Source organism: Erithacus rubecula (assembly GCF_903797595.1).
Source record: "Erithacus rubecula genome assembly, contig: SUPER_Z_unloc_1, whole genome shotgun sequence".
Lineage (NCBI taxonomy): Eukaryota > Metazoa > Chordata > Aves > Passeriformes > Muscicapidae > Erithacus > Erithacus rubecula.
The window spans coordinates 3,779,359-3,799,202 of NW_027635590.1; the positions used below are offsets into that span (position 1 = coordinate 3,779,359).

The window sequence follows — 19,844 nt, forward strand, 5'->3', positions numbered from 1 at the left end:
CAGGCTAAACAGGCCCAGTTTCCCAGACTTTCCTCATAAGAGAGAGGATGTGGTCCGCTCATCATCCTTGTAGTACTTCTTTCTGTTAGTTTCTTATCTTTCCTGAGCTGTGGAGCCCAGAACTGGACATGGCAATCCAGGTGCAGCCTCACTAGGGTTGAGCACATATCTCTTGCAGCCTGCTGGCAGTGATTTTCCTAATACCCCCTGGATACCATTGGCCAGCTTGGCCCCTGGAACACAGTGCTGGCTCACAGACAACTTGTTGTCCACCAGCACCCTCAGGCTGGTTCTCCACAGAGCTGCTTCCCAGCAGGTCAGCCCCAGCCTGTATTCATGCATGGCATTATTCCACCCCAGGTGCAGGATGTTGCCTATTCCACCCCAGGTGCAGGATGCTGCCTTTGCCTTTGTTGAACTTCCTCAGGTTCTTCTCCACCCAGCTCCAAGAGAGTTTATCAATAGCATAGTGTAAAGCAACCTGCAAGTTTTTAAGGCTAACAACAGAAATCAGCAAAACAGTTTCCATCTAAAATCATTCATTACATTGCAGAGGGCTATTATTCTATCTGTTCTGTTTGGAGAAAGAATCACAGAATCATTAAGGTTGGAAAAGATCTCCATGATCAGTGAGTCCAACCATCAACCTAACCTCCCATGTCCATCACTAAACTGTGTCTCTAAGCATCACATCTACACATTTTGAACATTTTCAGGAGTGGTGGTTCCACTACCATGGGTAGCCACTTCCAAAAAGGTATTTGTCTTTTTTTTTCTTTGAAAGAATGAAGTGGTTCAGTCCCTTGTCAAGCTGGTACTTTTCTCTAAAACATTATTTGTCACATTTTAAGTTCAAACTAGCTGCATTAACTTAGCAAACTTGTGGTTTCAGAACTTAATGAAGTACTTGAAATAAGTATATCTCTTTCAGTATACTAGGTTGAAGAGGTTTAAAGACCATGATTATTGTTCAGGGTTAAGATGCAAGCCTGAAAGTTTCTTATGTAAAATATAATATGGTTTGGATGAACAGGTGGTTCCCATGCCAACCTTTTTTCAGGATGCTTTTACAGGATACATATGCATATCTGCAAACTGAGAATACATTTTTAAAATTTCAATTTGTGCCATATGGAAGTTGCACAGTCAAATAATTAATCTCCATTGTCAATTTTTCTAGCAAAGAAAAGTCTATGAATCTTAGAGGAAAGAAAGAGGGTGTCATATAAAATAAATGAATGCATTGTATAATGTTGTAAGAGGGGTTAAAAGAGAACAGTGAATTCAAATTGAATTTTGTAAGTCTAATTCTATTTTCATAGTTAGAAATCCACATTTCTTCTTAAATTTTTGATCTCTTAAGAAATCAATATAATTTTTTTCATAGGATTGTGTTGTCATGTCCTGGATCAGGAAATTTTTTTTCTTTATTCTGAGTCATTGACATATTAAGTTATCTGATGCAATATAAAACAAATATTCAGTAATTATGCATTGTTTCAAATATTTGTTTAAAAATCCTGCCATGTAGATAAATCTTTCAAAAACAGTAAAATATATGAAATATGAAAAGTTGATAATTATTTTATCCGTGTTTAACAGAGTACTTATAAGCTTAAGTAGTCGTCAGAAGACACGGTGATGCATTTAAATCTAGAAATGTAAGCATACACTTTCTTTCTTCACAATTCTGTGATAGGTGTAATTTTACTTTTACTAACACAAACTTCAAAATTCTGTTAAGCTAAAATGCTGAGGGGTTTGGAAAATTAATGCAGTGAAACATTATTTCCTCATGTCAGTGCTTTCTTCTACTGCATCAGCTCATAAAAATTACCTGTACAAAATGTGGCATCATTCCTTGCTCATTGAAAAATGCCTTTTTTTTTTTTTTTTTTGTAGTTCTTGGATGTTTTTACTCTTTTTGTTCCTTTACTAAGAGTTTTTTTCAAACAAAAGATAAAGTAAAAATTTTGTACAATAAAGATGCTTTTGAGATAATTACGGTTTCACAGTGTTACATAAATATTATTTCCAGATTTAGAATCAATTAAGCATTGCACCAAGAGAAAATAAAATGTGTTGCTTACTTATGCCAAGCTCTGAAAATATTTTCTAGCATTCTGTCTGAATAATCTGTGTTTAAAATTAAATCCTTAGATACTATGCAGTTGCAGAAGTATATTTTTTCAGAAAGGTAGTTGGTCAATGTTAGAGCTGAGATTACATATGTAGTCTTTAAATGATGCCTGGCATTTTCCTGTTTTGTGACCTAGTAATCATCAGCTGCGTTGCATGTTGACAGTGCATCTGTGAGATTTATTTTATTATGAAGATTTCAACTGCCCAAGCCCAGATTTTTCTGTTCTCAAGACAGACATGTGCTAATGGCCTTCACATGCCACCCTTGAATTCCCAAAAAACACCACCTGAAACCCTGTAGGTAGGTGTTCGTGCCACTTGAAGAAGGGACCACAACCTGAAGTTCTTCATCCCCATACGTTAAATGACAGTCTCAGGTGAATTTAAAGCTGTAATGATCATCTGACAACTATCAGCATTTCAGAAGGCATTTCTCTACACTTATGAATTAGGAATTTAACAGTCTTATGGGACAATTTTCTCACAAGTGTTTTCTATAACAGCTTTGGGACATGTAAATGAAGCATTGATTTTAACAAATGTTTTGTGGAATTTGTTATCTCCATCAATTAGTACATATTGTATGCGAAGCAATGCCTTCTAAGAAGATTTTTTAAAGCAAAATGGAAAGGACAAAGAGTGGAATGTTTTTTAAATCTTGTTCCTGCATTTTCCTGAACTATGTTTTAGTAGACATGCTTGTACTGGCTGTCTTACTCACGTGAGTAACATTTATAATTATCCCAAGCATTACTCAGTTAATTCTGTAGTAAAGGCAGATCACACAAGGACTTCTTTAGATTAAATGTTTGTTTGTTCAGATTAAAATTGTAATTTCAGTTAATTAGTAACTGCACGATGCATACACAGTGAAATTTAATGGCAATGCATTTAGACACAATTCACTGATATCACTGATTATTAATTATTGCTTAGCAAACACAAATGTCATGTTTTATAAAATGTTCTGCTTAAATTGAGCAATCCATAAATATGTTGCAAAGCAGAGAAATATTAATGCAATGCTTAATGAAAAGTTTTCAGTTTTTTTCTAGGATAATGCACATACCATAGAGACAGAATTAATCTGCATCACCAAGCCTGAATTTTCTGTTTGGCAATGGTTTTTCCCCCTTCAATCTGATAGTCAATCAACCTGATTATTGCTTCTATACATGTTTATTATAGTTTAGTTCTGGATCAAACCTTCTGTCATCTCCACTTCCTGTTTCCTCTCAGACATTGCCACATCTCAAGGCAAGCCATAAGCAGGATGTTTTCTTCTTCCCAGCACTCCTTGGCTGTATTGTTGTGTTGTGGTCAGAGTATTACCACAAAATGTGTCTGTTTTGTGCTGGATGACAGTTTTTGAGTTAAACTTTTGTAGACAAGTAATTCTGCTCTTCCCATGTGGGTGTGGTGTACATATTTTTGGATCCAACTTCCCAAGACTGTGTTGTTGATCTAAACCAAATTTAGGTTTTAGAAAAAATGGAGGCATGTTAGATGCTATAACTTGAGTGTGGGAAGAAGGTGAATGGGTGGAAAGAGACATGATTGCGGGATTTGATATGCATTTGAAACAAGTTCAAGTACAAAATTATTGAAAAAGAGTACTGATGTTGAGCTCATAAGAAAGTAGAATGATATATGTAGGTTCTCTCTTCCATTATACAAATCCAGACTTAATAAGCTGTAAATACCAGTTCTTCTTGAGTTTGCATTATGGTTAGAAATGGGTTTTGTGCGTCAATGCTTATAAAAGGCTACAGTATTTTACTATAGAAGTTTTCTTTTCCTTTAGAGGTGCAGAGTTGTAAAGACAGTCTCAGGCATAAAAGAAGGACCTTTTCTAACCATCTGGTATTTGAAAAGTTGGCAGCAGCTGCTTTGTTGTCGGGTCTGTGGCTGTGGTAAAGGGTTGTTTGCTTTCAAGGTAGAAGACTTGCTACTTAGTTGTAAACATTTGCTATTGTTGTTTAAAATTGTTTAAAATAAGAAAGAAATTCTGTCAATTTTTTAATCTCCTTTTCAGTTTGTTGTTCCCAATTGTAGTTTTTAGAGAGACTTGATGCATTTCCTTGATTCTAAGATCTGAATCGTGATTAGTCATAGCCTTTTATTGGGAAAGGAAAAGAAAGGAAGAATAGTTTGTGGGAAGGGACCTACAATGATCGTTCCATCCAACTGCCTGGCCTCTTCAAGGCTGAGCAAACGTGAAAACCTCATAATATGGTCATTGTCCAAATGCCACTTAAACACTGACACACATGGATTGCTGAGCACGTAGAAAGTCTGTTCCTGTGTTCGAACATGCTCTCTGTAAAGAAATGTCTCCTAATGTCAAGTCTGAATCTCCCCTGATGCAGCATTGAGCCATTTCTATGTCTGCTGTCACTGGATCCCAGCAAAAAGAGGTCAACACCTCCCTCTCCATTTCTCCTCAGAAAGCTGTAGAGAGAAATGAGCTGGTCCCTCAGCCCCATTTTTTCCAAACTAGACAAACCCAGATTTCTCAACTACTCCTCACAGAAACAGCAGTTTTGTTGTCCTTCTTTGGACACATTTGAGAACCTTCACATCCTTCTATAAATTGTGCATCCCAGCACTGTACACAGGACTAAGACCACACCTGTGCTGAATACAGCACAATCATCACCTCTCTTCACCATGTGGCTGTGCTGAGTTTGATGTCCCCAGGATGCAGTTTGCCCTCTTGGTGCCCAGGCACACTGCTGGCTCACAGTGAGCCTGCTGCCAACCAGCACTCCCAGACCCCGACTGCAGGATGATTCCCCAGGCACTCTTCTCCTGGCTCATACCTGTGTCCAGAGTTACTCCACCAGAGGTGCAGAATCCAATGTTAAATTTCATGCCATTGATGATTGCCCAGTGCTCATTCTATCTAAATCACTCTGCAAGGCCTTTTTCCCTTTCCTGTGGAGTCAACACCACATACCAGATTGGTATTATCAGGCTAATTGATAATGGGGTTTTCAACTCCTGAATCTTGATCAATAATAAAAATCTTGAACATAACTTGCCCTAGAACTGAGCACTGAGGAACATCACTGCTGACAGTCAGCAGCCCCTTTTACTACAACTGTTTGGGCCTGTCCTTCAGACAGTTCTTCACCCAGCATCAAGAACCTGCTTATGCAACAGCTGGATAACTTGTCCAGAAAGAGGATAATGGGCACAGTGTCAAAAACCTTACTAAAATCCAGCCTCACTGCATTCACCACCTTCCCTTCATCCACAAGGCAGGTATGTAGAAAGATATCAATTAGTTAAACATTTCCCTATGCAAACCCATGTTGACTGTGCCTGATGATTGCAGTGTCATTTAGATGCCTTTCAACAGGATTCAGTATCATCTTCTCCATTATTTTTCCCGGTGCTGAGATTGACTCACAGGTCTGTAGTTTCTTAGATCTTCTTTCTCACTCTTCATGTAAATTGGAATAACCGTGATTAGCTTCCAGGTATCAAGGACCTTCCCAGACTCATTCTTCTCACAAAGAAACCAAAAAGGGTAATTGAAAAGCCATTGTACACAAATAAATTTTAAAAATGTTCTGTACATTTTTATAAAACTTAGTAACTAGGAAGTGAAGAAACTATTCTTGCTCATAAATTATTTGCAGGGGGAAAGGTAACTGAACCATGATTTTTAATTATTAGGAGCTTAAGATACTGTGTAAATAGCAGCAGCAAGAGGAAGGGTAGAAAAAAAAAACAAGCTTTGATTGTTTGCTTGTTTGATTGCTTCTCATTTGGTTTTCATTTTAACCAATCATGCTAAGTCTATGCATAAATAATGTTCCATATTCATTTTAGATTAAAAAATACATAGAAATGACTGCATAGGAAAGAGCACAATAATGCTTTCAGCAGTGTGATGGAGATTAAGAAACAGAAGAAATTTTTCTTTAAATCTGAATTAAGAAGTATCTAGGGTAATCAGCAATTTCAGATTTTATTTTCAGTCAGTAGGGATTTTGTGGGAGGACACAAAGGAATTGATTGAAATAGAGAAGTGGAAAGAAAATCAATTTCTGGACAATGTGTAAAATACTTAGCATTTGCATTGAAGTTTATGTATTTCATGCTATTGATTCCTTGGTCTCTTTCAATTGTTATGAATTTGTGCTTTGAGTTCTCTGAAAGTTTAATACTTTTCTTTATCTCAAAGGGTTTTTGGTCCAATGCTAAATTCTGTTTCTCATCTCATGACGCACTATTTCATGTTCATCTAATAAGGAGGTATGCTTAATTTGTAGTGGTCTCATCATAAGATTAGGACACATATGAGCACCTTTCAAGAAAAGAAAGCCACAAGAAAACATATCTATCAGCTTTTCAGGCATAAGGAGTCTCAAAGAAACATGAGACATTTCTACCAGGAAGAGAGCAGTATGGGCTGATGCGAGTTGTGAAACTTACACCATGACAATGGCCATGTGTTAATTACTTCTCTTGGAGGTGAGATCTCAAGGCAATGTAGGATGCTAAATCCAGTCTTGTCTTTCTTCAAAACTGTTGCACTATTACCAGTAGTTTGGTTTTCGTTTTCAGTTAGCTGAGTTGCTATCCTTGATTATATTTTGCAGTTTAGCAGAAATTTCACATAGTGGGATTTGCAGTTACTTGTGGTATTTTCCAGTTCTCTATCTCTTCCCAGATTATCCTTTAAAGTTTTCCCCACTGAATACTTTTCTTTGACTAAATGTACTTTTACCTGTCCAGAATTAGTTTAGCTTTTGATTTTTTCTTATAAAATAGGAAAAGCTTTGCCAAGCAGTCTTTCTGTTATTCAGGGGATCTGACTGTGGTAATGCACAAGGCTTCAAAATTGAATATGTAGTATCATACAACCATTGATGGCTTTTCAAGTTCAGTGCAGGAAAAAGTTAGTGATTAGTGCTTGATTTCTTATTTTTCTGTCTCTTGGTGAAGCCAAACTGCTCCAGGCTTACTGGGATGTTAACAGATGACAAAGGGCTGTACTGCAACAACGTAGGGAGGGGACAAGCAGAGGCAGTCATGTTGCATGGTTTAAGTACAAATATGTCAGGTTAGCAGCAACAGCAGAAATGCCTTCTTGAACCCCAGGACAAAGCACAAGGTAACATGTACCTTCTGATGTCCATGAAAATGTACACAGGAGACTTCAGAGTCCTAAACTTGTTTTTTGTTTCATGATTCTGGCATGTTGTATGTGTCAACTGGATTCTACAGCACTGTCCCAATGACTCTAATAGGCTTTCATTTGGATAATGCAGACAAAAGACCCTGACTACACTTAAGGAGAAACTTGATCCTCATGAAAAGAGATACATTAGAGATAGGTGTGCCTCAGCAAAGGATAGACATTGGATCTGAAAATCCCATAGAGTCCAGCTTCTTAATATAAAGGAAAGATGGAATTGATCTGCCTTCTTTGCTGAGTTGTAGTTGGTGCGTGGTATCTTTTGAGCAGTGTTTGCCAGTGGTATTGCCTTAGCTGAACTTCACTGGTTGTAAAGGACATTATTTAATATGCTTTTGTCAGTGCAATTTAACTTTTTATAACATTTCTAATGAATTCTTTTTTTTTTGCCCTTAGCTTTATGGGGTCTCCGAAATGCCAGAGGGAAAAAAGTAATTAAGTAGAGTAATGGTCTTAAATGCAGTTCATAGTTCTTTGTCGATACATTTTACAGAATGCTTTCTGCAGAGCAAAATCCCACAGGAGAATTAATGTGCTCTAAAAAATAATACCTATAGTATTTTATTATTTAAGAAGAAAGAAAAAAGAGGGAAATTTGGGGGTTTCGGTCATATAACAAGGCTGAAGGAAGTATTAGCTTTATCTTTGCCATGTCTTTGCTGTCTCTTTTACAGTGGTATTTTCTTAAAAGCCAAAAGCTTTGTCTTGAGTCTAAAGAGAGATTTGTGTGAAGGGAAAATATATGTGTATTTCAGTCACCGCATTCTCAAACTGCAATCCCCAAATTTCATGTCCAATGGCCACCTAATGACTTATATTTGTGGTTACCTCAGTTTCTCAGGATGAAGTTTCCTTATGGCCTCAGGTTTTATGGCCTGATTTCACCATGAAGCCTACAAAACAAAAAAAAAAAAAACAAAAAAAAAAAAAAAAAAAAAAAAGCAACACATACCGATTTTCTGAAGTCAATGCATATAAAATCATCTGCACCCTTTCTCTTTACTGAGAGCTAAAACATGCACTAGGATATGTATTCTTGTTCTGCATGTCTCTGTTTCCCAGTCTGGTTCTTCAGCCATCCTTCTTTCTTGGTCCACAAGTGAGAGGCTAAAAAAGTATTGCAAAAATATCCAAAATATATCACAGTCCTAAAACCCATTGTATGTATTACAGAAAGGACTGATACATTGCTGGAGCACAAATGGGAAATCCTCCTTCCTTCTTCATTACTGGTTTTGGATGTTTTTGGGTTTTTTTGTTTTTTGTTTTGTTTTTTTTTTTTACTGTCTGCAGTGCATTCCGTTTCCCTTTTTTGTTTTTTTTTTTTTGCAGAATGAAACATTTTTAGCAGGAAATGGCATCTGTTCTCCTGCTGAGAAGCAGAGAACAGAAATGGACTCCCATGAGGCTGCTGAACTAGGATGTGTGTTCCTGGTTCATGCACATGAAAACAAGGAAGGTGACAATGAAGGTCCATGAAAATACAGGCTGCATCTTTGTAATTTTACAGGTAGAAGAGTATTTGCATCTAAACATAGAAATAGATTGTCCTATCTTTTTCTGCAATACTGTGACTCCCAAATGCAGATTAATTTTACACATTTTAAAACTGCACTTTATGCAAGAAGGAATCCATACACAGAACTCTTCTATGAAAACATATGTAAAATATGTACCTCTAGACATTTAGAAAATATGCAGAGATTCAAAATCTTCATATTTTTCATCTCATGATTAGAATCTTTGAAAAAAACCCCTGCCTTCTCTGCATGAAGACACAACGTGTCATAAAATATAAGCAAACACGGGGATTTGTTTTCTGATGGTTACTTTTTTTATGCAGCTGTGTTTCCAGTATACAGAAGACAAGTCTGCAACTCTGCTTTCTAATTTAAGCACTAACCATCACCTAACTAGCTGTAGAGACTGTGGGTTATAACCAAGACAGAGAATAGCATACCTGTAAAGTCTTTCAGAAATCTCCTTGAATTTCCAATGGCATTAAAAGTCTGATTTACACAACTAGACCATGATTTTTCTAGGTCTGTTCAGGTGTGGCTGATTTTAAAGGGAAAAAAAAAATAAGAAATATGATAAGAAATGAAAAATGTTGGGAGAAATACCCAGTTATGTCTTAAGAAATAATCATGTAAGACATTTATACAAGAAAATAAGTGTTATGAAACCAAAGAGACGTCATGCTCTTTTTTTTTTTTTCAAGTACACTGAAAAGGTCTTACATAGCCTACTTACTCTTAGTAATACTTTTGATTATTAATTATTTTATTTCTTTACAGAGATGCAACCAAAATGAAATCCTTACTGTCTCATCTTAGTCAATATTATTTGCTGCTGTTCCCATTGATTCCATGTGATGTAAAATACCATAATTACTTAGTTGCTTACCAAAGATCTGTTATTGTAATGGGAAATCCTGTGGTACTACAGGCCACTAAATTCAAAATTAGAGACAATTTTTTTTCGGATAATCTGTACTAAGAGTACGCTGCATCAGTTTGGGCTAGCCTTCTTCTTCAAACCTGTGTGAATTTTCCTCTGCCTCAGATCCTTCTTTTGCTCAAAGTACAAAATAGAATTTATTTAATTTAAATTTATAGACTGAGTAATTAGCATATGTTCTGGGTTACACTATGACTTCTTTATATAAAATCCACAAAAATATTGTGTAATCTGTCATATGATTGCTTATGAAGGAAATTAACTTTCAGAATGAGGATTCGTACCTTCTCACTAATAAGCTCATGTGTTTGCCAGCTGAACTATTTCATTAACAGACATGTCTCCCTTATGACCATCAGGTTGCAAATTCGCTTCATAGGGGAATGTAATTATGCATTTTCTCCTTATCTAGTCTAATTTTTTTAATAGGTAATATGATCAGCTACTGCTTCGCTATTGAATTTTTGAAATGGCTAAAATTTTATTTACATAAAACCATTTACAAAATTGGCTTTTTTTTGGCTGATGTTCCAGATGAACTAGAACCATACTGTTTCAGACTTTGTTATTTTGAAATTGTTTTATACACATCAGTTTAATCTTTGCATAACTAATCATAACTATTTATTTTTCCTCCATTTAAATTATAGAAAAACATTTCAGCTTTCAGTTATTTAATTTTCTAATCATTTACAGTTTCATTGCACATTTCTCCTCTCATTTGCTGATAGTAAAGGTGTGCAGTTCTCCTTTTCCATGCAAGTTCATGCATTGTGGCAGTGTTGACAGAACTGGAGAAGCCCAGGGCTGAAAAAACTTTATTTATTCTCCTGGCTCCCTATATGGAAATGAGAGTAGAATGCAGGATTTGTGAGTCATTGCAAATAGAGTACTATGAGATTCTTCTGTATAAAAACACATTCCAGCCTCTCCCTTAAAGAGTCCGTCCACCAAAATTCCTGTAAGCTTCCCAAATGGAAGAGGTTTGATCAGGAACTGATGGCTGACAAATCTTGACAACTGGCTTAGTGACAAATTTTGTTTGTCAAAAACTGGGAGCCCTTGAGTCCAAAATCACACCTCTCATATTGTGCCTAGTTTACAGGGAGTTATGGATCTTCCCTCAGCAGAAGATGGGAGCCCAATCCTGTCTCAAGATTTCCCACCAGAGCAGATATTTATGATATCCAGCTCCCACTGAGTTGGGAAGGTAGAGGAAGTATCTGTTCTTCACAGCCCAGGTCAGCTTTTGAATATTTGCTCCTGCTGTGTGTTAGAGTTTAACCCTTGAGTTTGATCATGTTATCCATTTTGGTGGATGGCAATAGTCAACATGTTTTTTCTCATAATGTTCCTTTATTAGTCAATTGTGGGGGGTGGGTTTTTTGTTTTTTGTTGTTTTCTTTTTCATTTTTGTTTTTGTTTTTTGGGGGTTTTTGTTCTGTTTTTTTTTTTTTTTTTTTTGTGTGTGAAAATTTTAACTCTTGGCAAGCCCATGTTGTTTTCTATTCTATTTGCTCTATTTTCTCAGTCTTGTCACATGGAAAATTATTGAGAAACTTAAATAAATATATATAAAAGAGTTACACATTTTGCTTTTTTAAAAATGTAACTATATTTAATGTTTCACAGATTAAAGTTTTGTACCAGTTAAGTTACTCTAGTATTCAGGTTTCTATGCATAGAAAAATTCCAGAAGTTTCCACTATAAACCCATTAAAATATTTTCACATAAAACCACAATTTTAGACTTTAATTTTTGGTTTGGAACAGATACTGGAGCAATTGTAAGGCTTGTGTGGAGATCTCATAGAAGGGAGATGATCAAGAGCAGCAGGGTCTGATCTGTACAGAAAGGCTGACTGAAAGCCATGCTAAGTTTGGCAGGTGAAAGGCAGCCTTGGTGCATTTGGTTTCACCAGGAAAAATGTTGATACAAAAATAATTCCTTATATAATGATGGGTACAAACACTCTCATTTCACACCACCATCCTCAAAATCCCTGTGGGGTGGCAGGGTGTCTCAATAAGTTGGGAAGGGTGTCAGAATCTTCTTTAACTGACCAGCACAGCCCCCTTCAAATCTAATCATGAGCAAAAAGGGGTGAATGTAGTTTTTTGTCTTGTAGGATCACCCATCGACATTTGGTGATAATTCAGGATTTATTGGAACACTTTGAATGCTAAGAATGCACTTATTTATAGAAAGTATTTTATATATTCATTGTCTGAAGAAAGGCTGTAAAAAATAGTGTTCAACAGTAAGTACAGAAGTTCCCCCTAGGAAGTTATATGAGTAAAGAAATAAGTGAAATTATAATAGAAATACCTTACAGTCACCTCTGTAATAATCAGTTGTGCCAGGAAGCACAGTGAGCATTTACTTTGCATCATTTTTTATTTCTATAACCTAGTATGTATCTTATTGGTTTATTGTTAGCTGGTGATAAAAAATTTGTTCCACGCCACATGTTATAAGCAAACTTCTGGCATCATTCCTTTGTTCTTTATTTAAGTGCAATATGTTTTGTAGAACAAGACACTGAGTTCCAAGAATAATAAGATATCCTAAAAATGTGGAGAAAAGAAAAAAGTGTGCATTTTTTGAGCCATTTTCTTATTTTTCTTTTTTTTTTTCTGCTTTTGCATGCAAGAAGTTCAACAAAAGATTACTATAATTTGCAGTAAATTGCATAAAATGACTTGTTGTTAACTATCAGCATGTTTATTTACTTAGGTTGTATAAAAACACTTTATGGAAAAGTGGAAATAAAGTTGATACATTTGAAATAGACTCAGCATGCAAGAAGAAATTGTATTTGAAGTAATTTTACGGCATATTAGTTCTCTTTTTTTAAGAAGCACTTAGCATATAGATAATTACTCTTTTGTAACCTGGAACAAAAATATTTTATGACTGTAGGAAGGTTATTTAGAGAGCTGTATGAAATTTCAAAGGGATTACTTTGTCATATAATTTTGAACAAATGTTTGTAATATTAATTCCTCTGTGTTAAAATACAAATGTTCCATTTGACTTTCTTTTCTACAAGTATTTAATCTTGCAATTAAAACAAACAATCTTCTGTATAAATCTACTGCAAAATTTTTGCACATATGATTCACTTTTTTTGTGTCGCAATGTTTGCACTGGCATTATTTAATTTTAAATAAGCATAAAAAGCATAAGCATGTCTTCCAAGTTGGTACTCCCAAAATCAGTCTCTCACAATGTGGTTCAAGCCATCTCCACAGTTTTCTGAGTTGCATATTGAAACCCTAGACTTCTTCATTCAATTAGAATTGTCAATGTATCTCCTTAGCCTAAAGAAAGTAATGGATTTTTTCAGAATTAATAAGTAACGATGCCATGGTTTCAGTGAGAATTAGATGATACCAGAAACCTTCTTGACATAACTGTCCTTTATAATTTATCTGTCCAAAACTCTGATTAGAGTTACAATATTTTTTTCATCTCTGTTTACACAGTGGATGACTAGGCCTAGTTTCAGCAAACCATTTGAGAAGAAGTTTTCAAGCAGGTGGGTGTTCGGTTGACATTCTTTCACTTGGCTCTTTACATATTCCTCCTTCTCAGCTCTCAAGCTATTTATCTCTTTTGTAAATTTGGTGGATGTTACCAGGATGGTGTGTCTGTTCTCAGTCACCAGTGCTTCAGTAATGCATACCTCTAATGTCTAAGAACTGCATTACCTGAGAAAATTTAATGGACAAGAAAGTAATCTTATTGGAGACAGGGTACAAGTAAAACTCACAGTATCTTCCATGCAATAAATAAGTCTGCATAGGTTTCTTATCACATAATCATGGACTATCTTGAGTTAAAAAGGCCTTCAAAGTCCAACTCTTGGGAGTTGATGATGATTGATAAAATTCTATCAGAAATAATTTTAGAGCCAGATTATCACTTTCAGTCCTTCAATAAATCTATTTTATGGAGAATGGTGTTCTTCATTTTTTAGCATTTCTCTAGTTTTTTTTCTAAGTTATTTGATCAAGTTGTTTTTGGGATGCCTTCCTCCTAGCCAGCTGTGACTGCATTCCCAAATCCATGATCCATTCATTCAATGACACAAAGGGAAGTCCCATTAACCTTAATGCTGCTGTAATGGTTTACAGCCACTCAAGTTGTTTGATTGCCTGCAAATGAACTGGATAGCAGCTGATTTCTCTGTTGATTTCTGCACCACTGTCTATTTTCTGTTTGCTTTTTTGTACATTGTTAGCTGACAACCGTCTTCTTCATGGCAAACCTAGAAGAGACACCAGACTGCTTCCCTGGCTTACATACTTTAGGGAAGGCCCCCTTTCTTTTTATTTTTTTTAATATGCACTCCTAAGTTAGTTTTTTGGTTGTATTCTACCTTGTCTTGTTTTGTTTCTCACCATTTTAACTTTTGTCTCTTTTCCTACAAGTCATGCCTATGACATACAAATCCCAATATTTCTCAAGCTTCCTTCCCTTCTTTCCACTGATTTGGTCATTAATACTTCCCATGGTTCTTGGTGCTTCCCTTCTTTTCCATGTTTACCCCTCTCGCCCATTTTAGTGTTGTGCTTACTTCTTTTAAGTAGCCTTCCAGAGGGTCATTGTTGCCAGGCAGACATTCTTCATTCATGTTCTTTCTTCTACTGTCCTGTCTCTTCTAGAAATTTAGGCCAGCAGCTGCTGCCTAGTATTCTCAGAGCTGTTTTAACGAAGCTGTCACACCATGTACATTTGCAATGCTGTGTCTCACACAAGAAATGAGAACTGAATCTTTTTCCAAGTCAGAGTGATGTGTCTATAGTCCTTATGTTCATTGCGAGCATAGAGCCTTCATGACCTCTCTTTTTTTTGGCCATGTTACCTGTTCTGTCTCCAGGGCTTGTCTTTGCTTCTCCTAGATATTTAATTCTGCATCTTTTAGAACATTTTATCTCATTTTTACTTGTTCTTCTGCGTTTCTTGTATATATATATGCTCCCATCTTCTCCAGTCATTGTCTCTGGTAGAAATTTTGTTCAAGCTTCTTGCAATTCTCTATCCTCCTGCCCTCAAATGCAGATTTTACCCTATCCCATCACTGGAAGCTTCTACTGTCTTATTAAGTCACCTCTTCACAGGTAGTTTGCAAAACATCTGAAACTCCTTGACTGCATTCTTCCATCTCAAAGTCTTGTTTCCAGAATGCTTGCTCTCAGTAGTTACTGCTATAGCTCAAGTAGGTTTTGGTTTGTTTTTTGTTTTTTGTTGTGTGTTATTACCAGATCCATTTGTGGAGCTCTAAACTGGATTCAGGCAAATGCTGTAGAATGTTAACACTTCTCCGTATTATGACTTCCAGTAGACCATTCAATTTTTTCTTTTGCAAGGAAGCAAGAATGAAATCATTCTTACAGCACACAAAGGAGGAAAAGATGAAAAGATGTCTTCACTTTTGAGTACTGGCAAAGAATATGATCCTGACGTATTTTTTTTCTCAGTGGATACGTTGTTGAACAGGTATTCTAAAAAGAGGGGTATTTTGTTATTGTCTTGTACCATATAGTTTACCAAATCAGCAGAGGAAAACCAAAATTAGATCTTGTTACCTAACATGAGGAGAAATACCTTACTTAATGAAAAGCGTGTTCTTCACGTACCTGCTATCTTACCTACTTCATAGCTTACAAAATCTTTGTAGTCTGGGAAAATAATTTAATGAAGCCTCGGGCTCTGGAAAAGCAGCTGGTTTTTTGTGCTTAGTTTAGGTGTCATGTCACAGGCATTATCTGGGATAGGAACTGAAACAAAGGTGTAGGCATGCAGTGGTAAATGGGATGTCAGAAGCTAAAATTCTGTTTCTCAGTGTGCTCATTCATTCTCAGTGGCATTACAGTTTAGTGGATTGCTAATCAGGTGTAATCAACAGCCAGTTGATGAGCCTAGCACTCAGTTCAGATTTATTGGAGCACTAATGAAGGATCCTTCATGCTTCCACTGACCATAAGATCATAGTAATTATATGTTATTTCGCATGCAGCCGTTATTGTTTTCATAAGGCTCCTGCATGAGGTTTTAAATAAATTTAGTCTTCACAAGCCTGAAATGCCTACCTTGGACTCTGATTGAAGTACATCAGATGTGCTACATTTAATGCTAGCACAAAAACCAAGCACAAAAATGTCAAATTAAACTAATTTGTTTTCGTTAAAATTTAGTAAGAATCTGCAAAAAGTCAGCTATCCTGAATTCATTATTTAAAAAAAAAAAAAAATTAACTGCCACTTGAGGAGGTTAATTCTGACATTTCTAACTCTCTGGTGTAATGATCTATTTGTAATTCTGCTATTTCTTTGTAGCTGACTCCCTAAAAACGGAGAATGGGAAGTGGAAGAACATGTGTTCTTTTACACACGCATTTCCATGGTGCCAGAATGCATGTTGGCATTCTAAGAAAATGTGCTAATATAAACTCCTTGTAGCACAGATATATTATCTGCAGTGAAGAGGGTAAGGCATCACAGGTAAACAAGATGGAAGCAGAGACAGTTGTTGCAGAAGGAAGTGGTGAATGACTGTGCATGTGACACATTCTGACTTTGGCTTGTGGGTTTTAGTTGTGGTTGGCAGCACTCTGTGGTATTGCTGGCATCAGTTATCATCATTTATCTCAGTGGGAGGTGCTTTTGAGGTAAGCCAAAGCTGCAATGCAGCTACTATGTCAGGACTAGCAGCTGTGTCCTGAAATCATCTATGCAGCTCAGTTGTTCAGAAGAATATTTTAATATCCCTGAAGGTTTGAATCTTCCTGTTTGTTACTAGGTAAAGATATTTTCCTTGTGAATGAGGTAAGAACACAGGGCTTCATCTGTGTTACTATTGTTTTCTGCACCAATAGCAATGACTTTTTTTTAACTTGGACAACAGTCGAAATTATTATCAGAACCCTGATGGTTATCTATGTGAATAAAGGATTCATAAGCACATCATTTTTGAAGAGCAATGAATGTCTTTTAGTTTTGTATGTGGCATCTTTCCAATTGTCATACATCTCTAAGAAGCCATGCATTTGGCAGCTCAGTTTCCACAGGCCATTTTTAGACAATGGCAGTTACACCATATTGCATAACTGCATCCCAAGATGCACCCAAGCTTCCCCTCTGATGGAGGAGAATGATGAAGGAGATTATGTATATATATATATATATATATATATATGCAGGTATATGTATAGGTAGGGTGTATATATAGGTATATATAGGTAGGGTTTATGTCTTCATATCACATCTCTAGAGCTAGTTTCCCAAAGATGGGAATATCAGGAAATATAGCATATCAGGTAAAAGAGTTACTGCCTCAACAGTCTGAATAATATTCTGGCACCTTCAGTGTCTCCAGGAAATGAATGATTTTTTTTTTTTTTTTTTTTTTTTTTTTGAAAAATCCCTACTGATTATCTTTGCAAATATTTTTCTGAAAGTCCTTATGAAGAAAGTGGGTTTGGATATAGATGAGGATATTAAAAATTGCAGGCCAGATGACAGCTGCTACTGTGACTTAGAAGAGCTTCAGAGTCTTCTGTGAACTTTGTTAGAGCTTCTTTCCATTCTGGAATGGTTCAGAATAGGCTGACACACAAAGACTTTATCTTTCCATGGGATACTTCATATTGCATATTCAGACTAAAAGCACAGAAACTTGTGCTGCCTTTTGTATGCTAGAGACCCATACTCCCTCAGCCTCGTATTCTCCCAGGAGGAGACTCAAAATCCATGTGTTGGACTTTCCTCTCTTACCTACTGTCATTCCAGATTCTACCAAAGAAAGAAAGAAGGAAATGTGATGCTCAGCATTTTTCAGCTGTCACAAATATTTGTCTAAACACTTGCAAGGTTGCTTGGAGGTGTAAGATAATGCCCTTATTCCAGTGTTGTATCATCTTTTAGAGTTTTTTGTTCTTAATAATCTCAGGTGGTAGTGTCTCCATTTTTGTTTAAAGAGATCACTTTTCCTTCTATCTTCTCTGTTTTTTACTTTCACAACCTGGTACAAGGATTAATCCCTGTAGCAGTACAAGAAAATTGAAATTGTTCGTCATCACAACAGTCAAGTATTCTTAGCAGGATAGGTTTGCAAGATGACTTCCTAAAATTGTAAGTGAACAGCATAAACCTTATGAAGCATATACTTCAGCTCTTGAAATTCTTAATTAAGGGGTTCAATTTTATTTAAATAGCAGTAAGACAATAATTTTGCAGGAATGTCTTGCATCTAAGCAGAACTGCTGTGCATTGAGCAGCTATAGTTTCCTAGCTGAGTGGTACCATTCTGAAGTCTTGAAAGAAATATTCAGTCTATTTTCTTAGGAAATATCAGCAGGATGATAAGTTGGTTTGCATATTAAAGAGCAAATTGGGCAGCACTATTTCTAGAGATGATTAAACATTAATAATCCCTTTGAGAAACTATCATTTGGAGATGCCTCTAGTAGAGAAAAATTCAGTTTTGACATTTGATTTCAAGCTTCACATACTTTATTGGACTGAGGGTATAAACTCTTTCCAATCTTGCCAACAATTACTTTGGCTTCTTTGGAAAATGAAGCATATTGTGATTGTAATAAATAAATGCATGGTAAATATGATTTGATTTCTTTTCAAGTTATGTCATGTTACCTTACTTCTAATTACATTATCAGGTAATTAGAGAAATAGAAAATGAAATTATGGAAACTGACCTGAGACATTCTTATCATTTAATATTGACTACATTATAGCATGTGTGATGAAACTATATATTCAAACATCATTCACAGATAGAAGTATTTGAAGGTCTCCTGTCTTGAAAAATATTTTGCACATACTATTCTGAGAGCATTTTGGCTTTATGCTTTGTACTGTTTTGTGGCATCCAATGTTAGTAAACTGGTAACAATAAATGAGAAGGCTGAGGTACTGAATAACTTTTATGCTCCTGTCTTCAGTGGCAACTTCATTTCCCTTTGAGTGGAATCCTCACACCCTTTGAGTGGATGGACAGCAGGATACGGGAGGGAAGTCCTTTCCACTTTGGAAAATGTAGAAAAATGGAAAAATGGGGTTCATGATCTGAGGAAACTGAATGTACGTTAGTCTGTGGTGATGAGATGAATCTCAGAGTCCTGAGGGAACTGGCTGGTGTTGTTGATAAACCACTCTCCATGACATTTGAAAAGTCATGGCAAGTAAAATACCAGGTGACTGGAATAGGAAAAACATTGTACTTATATTTAAAAAGGGTAGAAAGGTGAATTCTGATAACGACTTATCTGTGAGCATCACCTCTGTGTCTGGGAAGATCATGGAACAGATCCTGCTGGAAGCTGTGCTAAGGCACATGGAGGACAGGGATGTGATTTGGGACAGCCAGCATGGCTTTACCAAGGGCAAGTCCTGCCTGACCAGCCTGATGTCAGAGAGGAACACTAGTGACTTTCTGTGTTACATCAGTGGACATGAGCAGGTCTACAGATGTCACTTATCTGGACTGTTAGATGGATAAGAGAGTGGTTGGACAGTCACATCCCCAGGGTAGTGGCCAACAGTGGTGGATTCATGGACATCAGTGACAAGTGGTGAACCTCAGGGCTCTGGCTTGGAACCTGTATTGTTATATGTCTTCATTGATGAGGTTCACAAGGCCAAGGTGTTGTACCTGTGATGGGACAATCCTGGTATCAGCACAGGCTGGGGGATGAACAGATTGAGAACAGCCTTGGTGCAGTGCTGGTTGACAAGAGGCTGGACATGACCCAGCCATGGGCACTCCCAGCCCAGAAACCAAACGTGTCCTGGGCTGCATCCAAAGCAGCGTGGGCAGCAGGGGAGGGAGGAGATTCTGCCCCTCTGCTCTGCTCTGGTGAGACCCCAGCTGGAACCCTGCATCTAGTCCTGGGGTCCTCAGTCCTCAGAATGGGGAGGATATGGTCCTGTTAGAGCAAGTCCAGAGGAGATCATTACGATAATTAAAGGGATGGTGCTCTTCTCCTATGAGAAAAGACTAAGA

The 19,844-nt window shown here is 36.7% G+C and overlaps 1 protein-coding gene across 1 annotated transcript in view; it reads left to right on the top strand.

Annotated features, from left to right (window-relative positions):
* The window catches only part of LINGO2 (leucine rich repeat and Ig domain containing 2), a 463,407-nt gene that overhangs the window by 73,003 nt on the left and 370,560 nt on the right, over positions 1-19,844 (top strand). The gene's annotated exons all lie outside the window — the stretch shown is intronic.